Genomic DNA, 9173 nt, shown 5'->3' with positions numbered 1-9173 from the left:
TAGCAGAGAAGACAGCAAAAAAATGTGCAAGAGAAATTTCGATGTTTTTAAAAGTCTTGTGAATTTGAAACTCCTTAAGCTATTCAATAATGATACAATTAATAATATTTTTTTTTTTTTTCAATTAATAATATTTTAATGCGGGATCCCTGGGTGGCACAGCGGTTTGGCGCCTGCCTTTGGCTCAGGGCGCGATCCTGGAGACCGGGGATTGAATCCCACATCGGGCTCCCGGTGTGTGGAGCCTGCTTCTCCCTCTGCCTATGTCTCTGCGTCTCTCTCTTTCTATCTCTGTGACTATCATAAATAAATAAAAATTTTTTTAAAAATAATATTTTAATGCATTTTACATTGATATGGTGCACAGTTCTGCTATTCCTCTAAAATGTAAATATTACATTACATTATATTACATTATTATGACTATTTCACATAAACTAGTTACAAAAAGGGCTCTAAACAAAAATTTTAAAAAAACTTTGCCTCATAATTAACTTGACATTATTTGAAAAGTTTTTAAATTGAAGGAATGCTTCAGATTAGAAGACTCAGTTTAAAAAGAAGAGAAAACAAAAGAAATGTTTTGCCTTTGCATGTATTCAAATTTTTAAGAAAAAAATATTTAGAATTGGTTCATTGCTTAATTTTTGTACGTATCTTTTCATTTATTTTTCACATTTAGTTTTTTTTTTTTTCCCTAGGCAAAGAACTTTATTAACCTTGTTTCAAACTTTATTCCCAGGCTTCTTCAGCTTAATTGGCTGCAAAGAATGAATTGTGTATAAGCAAAAATTGAAAAAAGCTGCAGCATCCAATGGACTTGGGCTTAAAAATATTAGAGATCTAGATTTTATCAGATCCATGAACACAATTTTAAAAAGCAGTCATAATATAAAATAGCAGCTCCCAGTAACTTCTTCAAGCTTTATCTTCTTCAGAAGTTGACTCAATTCAGTTTGCTTCATTCTTGGAAGCTTCATCAAAATTCTCCACAATATCTGGAACTTCATCATCATCATCCTCTCTGGTAGCAAGTGATGCTTTTCCATCCACAGACTGGGCAGAGCTTCAGCCAGTCTTCTTAAACTAGTCAGACTGTCTGCACCAAGCTGCTTTAAGATCCTGGGTAGCATTTCTGTCAGCTGCTTTGTCTCAGTATGGCCTGTAATGGTGAAAGTGTTCGCTGCCAACGATGCCTGAACTTTAGGGTTGTTAAAGTGGATCACTGTTCCTTGGTTTGTGAACATATTCACTTCTTCAATACCAGAAATAATTGTTTACCCTTAACTTCTTTAAGGAGAACTGAAGTTTTTTATCATCTGCTGAGCTGTTCTATGAACCACCTTCTTCTTTTTGGGAGCAGTTCCTTTCCCACCAATGTGCACTTGTGCTTCAGTTTGGCAAGTTTCTCCTGGTTCATGATAATTTCTTTCATCTTGTTGGAGCGCAAATGGGAGCGCAAGGGACTAGGGTTGGCCCTCAGGGGGTCTCAGGGGGACCAGCTGAGATTAGGTGCACACACGTGGGGACACAAGATACACACATTTAGTTTTAGATTTTATTTTTTTAGAGTAGAGGTTTTTCTGATAGATCCTTTAGGGACCATATTACACTATAAGTGTACTACTGAGACTTAGTATTATACAACTTCACTCAAAAGTATAAGATACCTATATGATGTAACCCATTTACTTCCCATCCATGTGCTCATTTTTAATGGAAATTAACATTGTTTATATTTTAATATAACCCGCAATATGGCTGTTGCTTGCATTTGTCTTATGCTTTCAAAGAAATTAAGATGAAAATGATAATATCTTATACTTAACCCAATATTTACTATTTATTGTGCTGTATACTTGAGGTTCAATCACCTGTCAACTCCTTTTTAATTGAAGAAATTCCTTTAACATTTCCTGTAGTGTTGGACTGTTGCTGTTGAGTCTCTCAGCCTTTTTTTCAAAATATCTGAATTTCAGTCTCATATATAAGTCAGTTTTTTGTTGTTGGATGGAGGATTGGGGTTTACTTTTTTTTTTTTCAACACTTTCAAAAACTTGGTCAATTGTCATTTGACTTCCCTGTTCCTGTTAAAAATTCAGACATCTTTCTTATCACTGTTTTCATATATGTAATGCTGCATTTTTTCTCTAGCTGCTTTCAAGATCTCTTTTTCACCTGTAGTTATCATGAATTAGTTTGGCCCTTAAATGCCTAAATGTGTTAGTTCTTTCTTTCTTTCTTTTTTCTCTCTCTTTCTCTCTCTCTTCCTTCTCTCTCTTTCTTTCTTTTCATGCTACTTGGGGTCAGCTAAGCTTTTTGTACCTTAAGTTGTTGTTTGCCACCAAAATGGAGAAATTTCCCTCGTTATTCTTTAGGTATGTTTCCGCTGCATTTTTACTCTCTTCTCTTTGTGGGAGTCTAATGAACTATGATTAGATAAAGTGATATTGTCCCACAGAAGCATGATGCTATTTTTTTGGTTTTTTTAATCATTTTTTCTTCATTCCTCAGATTAAATAGTATCTTTAAGTCTATATTCAAATTCACTGAACCTTCTATTTTCCTTGGTGCAGTCATTTACTAATTTCAGTTTTCATTTTAGCTACTGTAATTTTTATTCTCAAAATTTCCATTTGTCAACAAAAACCTGCACATAAATATTTGTACTAATTTCATTCATAATTGTCAATAACAGCAAGCAACCAAGACGTCCTCCAATAGGTGAATGAATAAACTTGGTACATCCAGACGAATAAATATTATTCAGTGAGAAAAAGAAATGAGCTTTCAATGCACAAAAACACATAAAGGATCAAAAATGAATATTGTTAAGTGAAAGAAGCCAGTCTGGAATGACTACATAATATACGGTTCTATTTATATAACATTCTAGGAAAGGAAGAACTAATTAAAAGATTGGTGGTTGCCAGGAATTTGGAGGGAGAGGGACATATGAATAGGAGAAAGCAGGGAATGTTTGGTAAGTCATACTATTCTATATGAGACTATAATAGTGAATATATGAAATTATACATTGGTCAAAATCCATAGTACTGTATAACACAAAGAATGGACTCTAGTGTAAACTATGGACTTTGTTAATAGAAATGTATCAATATTGGTTCATCAATTTTAATAAGTGTACAATAGTAAACCAAGACATTAAAAATGGGGAAAACAGAGATGGGAGAATGGGTAGGCATATGGGAACTGTCTTTACTGTCTGCTCAAATTTTTCTGTAAACTTGAAACTGCTCTAAAAATAATCTATTAATGCGAAAATATATTCATTTTGTCTTTTTTTGGTGTTTTCATTGTTCTGTCGAGACTTTAAATATGTTAATTCATTACAAACATTATTTTCTTCAAGTCTTTGAGCATATTTATAATAGGTTCTTTAAATTCATAGATTTGGGGATCCCTGGGTGGCTCAGCGGTTTGGCGCCTGCCTTTGGCCCAGGGTGTGATCCTGGAGTCCAGGGATCGAGTCCCACATCGGGCTCCTGGCATGGAGCCTGCTTCTCCCTCCTCTTGTGTCTCTGCCTCTCTCTCTCTCTCTCTCTATGTCTATCATAAGTAAATAAATAAATATTTAGAAAAATAAATTCATAGTTTAAACATATGAATTATTATGCTGTCAGGTTGTTTTTTTTAACTCTTTTTCTTTGACTGTCAGTCCTAATTTTCATATGTTTAATATTTTATTTTATACTAGCTATTGTGAATGATACATTGCAGATACTGTGGCTTCTTCTATCTTCTGAAGAGTTTTGACTTTTGTTTTATCCAATAGTTAACTTGACCTAACTTACACTCCTAATTCCATTTTCCCTATGATGAGAAGCAGCTGAAACTGTTTACTTCTTTCAAAATTTTGGCTGTTACTCTTTTACTTGGAAGAGAGGAATCTATCCTATGCATGCCCACTTTTGCAGTTAACCAATGGCTAGGGGAATGTTTGAATGCAGATTCTGCAGTTCCTCTTCCCTACCTCAATTTCTTCCTTGATTTTTTTCTCTCACTTTCTAGATGCTATGGGAATGCCAAATTCTATTCTCTGGATCTTCAAACAAGTCAAAAGGTATTGTTTTCTTGGCCTATCCATGTTGCGCTCCTTGATATGGAGAGTGTACAAGCAAAAGTTGTATAAGAATTTTATCCAGTGTAATTTTTTTTCACAGTAGACTTCTTTCTGATTTCCTCTGCATTTATTCACTCTTACTTCCTCAAAAGGTTGTTACTATATTCTATCCAGAATTTACAGTTGTTTTCTGTAGAAGGGTAAGTACAACACAAAATATATACCTATTATCGGGAGTGAAAATTTAACATCGGTTTAACTGTAGGAATTTATTCTATAAAAACTTTTATTAGTAGTAGTATTAATATCACCTTATTAGCAATTCTTAAAATTTGGAGTCCTGTGAGAAATAAAAAAAGACAGAAAAAGTCAATATATAAATAATTTGGAAATTAAAAGTCACAATCAAGATAAAAATGTGGTATATCAAATCTGCCTCAGAGTAATACATTTGAACTAAGATACAATTAGGTTGCAGCAACTTCACTCCCTAATAAAATATTTTAAAAATTGAATTTCATCCCACCATAAAGACAGGACATATCTGCTCAAAGGTTACAACATGAGAGATGCTGGTGATGAAACAATTAGAAGAGATGGGAAAGATGAGCACAAAACTACAGCCACTATTTTTTTGTTGTGAGAATTTGTTTCCTATTTTCCTTATGTAAGTTTTTGGTGTTTGGTTGGTACCTAAAGCCTCTAAATGAAAAGTTTGGGGAAAACATGACTGGCTTTAATACAGTTCTTCCATATGCTAGCTCTGTGACCTTTGAAATATTGACTCCTGTGAATCTCAATTTCTTCTGAATTCCTGTGAGGACAAAATATCATAACTTAAGTAAAACCCTATAAACATGCAATTAATCAGTGAAAAATGTTAACATTGTTAAATGTCTAGAGCAGTTTCTAACACATAGTGAAATTTCTTTTTCTCTTCCTTTCATCTCTCCAAAATGATGAGCAATTACAAGCAATCTTATAACTTGAAACTACAAACTGCATTTTTCTCTGTTAGCAATAAAATAGAGAAAATCTTCTCATCATAGTTTTTTTCTTGCATTTCTTTAGTAACTATCTTAATTCAAAAGTTCTGTATTTTAGTTGAGACTATGAGGATTAGGAGGAAAGGAAATAATTTCATCTTATTGCGCTGCCATCTTCCTTTTCCCTCTTATAGAGAATATAATCTCATTATGTCATTTTTATCCATATTTCATTTTAAATTTCCTTCCCACATGCCATTCTGTACCTGCTTTTTGACCTACACTTTCAGAGCACTGTCTGAGTCTCTAAAGTCATTCTTTGAAGTGGATCATTGAAGGGACGGAGTGCAATAGGGCAAGGCAGGTAAGGAAAACCAAGAAGATCTCTGTGTTAGTCCTTATCTATTCTGAATTCATATGGTAAACTTTGACAAATAATCTAACCCTAGTTTGACATCTTTGAAAGTTCCCACGTAAGGCTCCCTGCATGGAGCCTGCTTCTCCCTCTGCCTCTCTCTCTCTCTCTCTGTCTCTAATAAATAAATAAAAATCTAAAAAAAAATAAATGTATAAGAAAGTTGTCATAAAAATACTTGTCTCACAAGGTTTATTGCAATGAAAAATTACAAGCCTGTGATATTATTGGATCCTTTCTTCTGTGCATGCAGCAAATTACCAAGTATTTTGAGGAAATGCCAATTTATTATTATTTTTCTAATCTTACTGTTTTAATATGCTGTGAATAATACTGAATTCTATATAGGTAACATAACATGTTACAACTTTAACATAATTTTAGTTTTTAGGTTAGTCCCACATTATAGATGTGTCAAGATAAAGGAAATGCCACAGCATTAAAGTTAGAATTGTTTTAGCTTTATTCTGGACAGTTGTTATCAGAACAATTAATTATATATTTCATCTGGCAGGAATCAAATATTATGAAGGAAAAAAAAAATTAAAAAACATTTTAAAATAAAAAATCTTGTTAAGATATTATTGGATTGTCAACACATACTAAAACAACTTTTTATACCATAAAAGTCAAAGGTAATATTCAAAAATATTAAAAATGACTGAATTATATTGTAATCCAATTAATTTATTTTGTTCATTATTATAATTTCCTCAAAAGATTGAGATATATATCACTCTAAAAATGTGCACATCAAATATAGGGGTTTGAACTTGGTTAAACCCAATAATTTCAGAAGACAAATACCATGCTTAATTGATTTTATTCTAATATACTTTGACTTCAGTGTGATGTTATGACCTTCAACTGTAGTCTTGTGGCTGTTCCCTATTATCAGTTGGAGGCACTAGATTAAAACATGACCTTTAACAATTACCAAAAGAGATCATCTGTGTTTTCTCTATTCAAAGAGTTATGGGTTCTTTTAACCTTTTGAAGAGAACTTTTATTCATCCAGTGTTATTTAAAAACCCAAATGACTTTTTGAGACCCTTTTAATTCTAAAGATGGGAGATATTTAAAGAAGGACAAGGTAAGTATTAAAATTAAACATTTGGTAATCAGTGTATAGACTCTTGCCTGTGATGTATTCAAAAGCATGGGAACATTCATTGTTACTGCAAATTGATGTCAACCCTACCGAGAGAACCAAAAGCCCTGCAAATCTGTTGAGTTTCTGAATATTATTGAAACCTCTGGTGAAATGTTTGAATTAGAGTTTGTCAGACAGTGTATAAAAGCAAAATACTTGGTTTTACTTCCCATATTAATATCCAGAGACTTTTATTTAACATTTCCAACAGACTAATAAATAGAATATGAGAAAATTTGAGCTATTTAGCACTTGGATTTCATCAGAAATTAACTGGTAAGTGGAGAGAGCTACCTAACTCTAGAAAGGAGCTGGTCTATATATTTGGTTAAATTTTATCATGACTGCAGTAAAGAAGAAACTATTAGCTATCCTAAATAACATGTAAAATAAGACAGTTAAAAATACATTAAAACAAAAAAAAATACATTAAAACAAAATGAATAAAGTTTTAAAATATGTGGATGAGCACATAAATACCACATTCTGTGAATACAAAAAATATAACAATATCAGACATAGGAAATTTAAGAACACTAAATAGTACAGAAATAATATTATGTTGTGATAAGAAGTGCAGATTTTAAGAAAATTAGAATATATACCTATATATGCCAAAAATATATAAACCAATTATAGAAAGGAAAATGTTTAGAAATGCAAGATATTAGTAAATATTTCTAAGAATTTGAGAGACCTAGTATGCAAAAAGAAGGGATTGCATTAAGCGTACACTACTCTGGGTAATACAGACATTTTAATAATACTTGTTCTTCCAATGCATGAGTATGGAATGTTTTCCATTTCTTTGTGTCTTTTTCCAATTTCGTTCATAAGTGTTATACAGTTTTCAGAGGACAGATCTTTCACCTCTTTGTTAGGTTTATGCCTAGTTATCTTGTGGGTTTTGGTGTAATTATAAATGAGATTGATTCCTTTTTCTACTGCCTCATTATTGGTGTACAGAAACGCAACAGATTTCTGTACATTGATTTTATATTCTGTGACTTTGCTGAATTCCTGCATCAGTCCTCACAATTTTTTGATGGAGTCTTTTATTTTCTACATGGAGTATCGTGTCATCTGCAAATAGTGAAAGTATAATTTCTTCCTTGCCATTTGTGTGTGTTTTTTAAAGATTTTATCTATTTATTCATGAGAGACACACAGAGAAAGAGAGAGGCAGAGACCTAGGCAGAGAGGGAGAAGCAGACTCCATGCAGGTAACCTGACATGGGACTCGATCCTGGGACTCTGGGATCATGCCCTGAGCCGAAGGCAAACGCTCAACCACTGAGCCGCCCAGGCATTCCTCTTCCTTACCAGTTTGGATGTGTTTTACTTCTTCCTGTTCTCTGATTGCTGAGGTTAGGACTTCTGGTACTTTGTTAAAAACAGTGGTGAGAGTGGACATCCCTGGGTTGTTCCTGACCATAGAGGAAAAGTTCTATGAGGATATTACCTGTGGGTCTTTTATATATGGTTTTTATAATGAGGTATGGTCCCTGTATCCCTACTTTGTTGAGTGTTTTTATCTAGAATGGATACTGTACTTTGTCAAATGCTTTTTTCTGCATCTATTAAGGGGATCATATGGTTCTCATCCTTTTAAAAATAAATTAATAAATCTGCATGGGAACATATGTTTTATTATTATTTAAAGGTATTTGAGTTTGGAATTACAGGATCATATATATGTTAAGTGTTTAACTTTATAACCAACTTTAAATTGTTTTCCAGAGTTTCTTGACATTTTATAGTCTCATTGTAATGTATTAAGTTCTCTTTGATCTGAATCCTATCAGCACTTGGTATTGTCAATGTTTTTCATTTTAGCCTTTTGTCTTCTTTGAATGGGGAATGGTATCTCATTTACAGCATTTATCAGAATAACTATTGATGATAATAAGCATCTTCTCATGTACTTACTTACCATTTGAGTATTTTCTTTTGTGAAGTGTAGGTTTTAATCTTTCACTCATTTTACTTTGTTGTCTACCTTCATAATTTTTAGTTGTTCTTTTTAATAAATTCTAGATATAAATCCATTGTGATAATATGCATTATGAATATTTTCTCAGTTTCTGGTTTCCTTCTCACTTTCCTTATGCTGTCCTCAGATTAATAAAACTGTTTAATTTTGATGAAAAAAATGATTGATTGATTGATTGATACATTGATTCATTGATTGATTTGCTTATACTGAACCACCCTGTAGCCCAGGAATAAATCCCATTGATCATGATGAATAATTCTTTGAGTGTACTGTTTGACTAGCTAGTATCTTGTCGAGAATTTTTGCATCCATGTTCATTAGGGATATTGGCCTATAATTGCCCTTTTTAGTGGGCTTCTTGTCTGGCTTGGGAATCAAGGTAATACTGGCCTCATAGAATGAATTTGGAAGTTTTCTTTACATTTCTATTGTTTTGAAACAGTTTGAGAATAGGTATTAACACTTCTTTAAAACTTTGGTAGAATTCCCCTCAGAAGCCATCCAGCCCTGAAATCTTGTTTCTTCTGAGATTTTTGATT

General features: G+C 32.8%; 1 long non-coding RNA gene and 1 pseudogene across 1 annotated transcript in view; one reads left to right on the top strand and one right to left on the bottom strand.

The window, feature by feature from the left end:
* Positions 1-785: 785 nt before the first annotated feature.
* On the bottom strand, positions 786-1435 carry LOC140608393 (transcription factor BTF3 pseudogene; annotated as a pseudogene).
* A 2595-nt stretch (positions 1436-4030) lies between these two features.
* Positions 4031-9173, top strand: part of LOC140608392 (uncharacterized) — a 115934-nt gene continuing 110791 nt past the window's right edge. The window contains exon 1 of the long non-coding RNA XR_012010410.1: positions 4031-4084. This is a non-coding gene — a long non-coding RNA (uncharacterized lncRNA). The remainder of the gene's footprint in view (positions 4085-9173) is intronic.

Source organism: Canis lupus, chromosome 17, assembly GCF_048164855.1.
Source record: "Canis lupus baileyi chromosome 17, mCanLup2.hap1, whole genome shotgun sequence".
NCBI lineage: Eukaryota > Metazoa > Chordata > Mammalia > Carnivora > Canidae > Canis > Canis lupus.
This window is presented reverse-complemented; position numbering and strand designations above follow the sequence as displayed.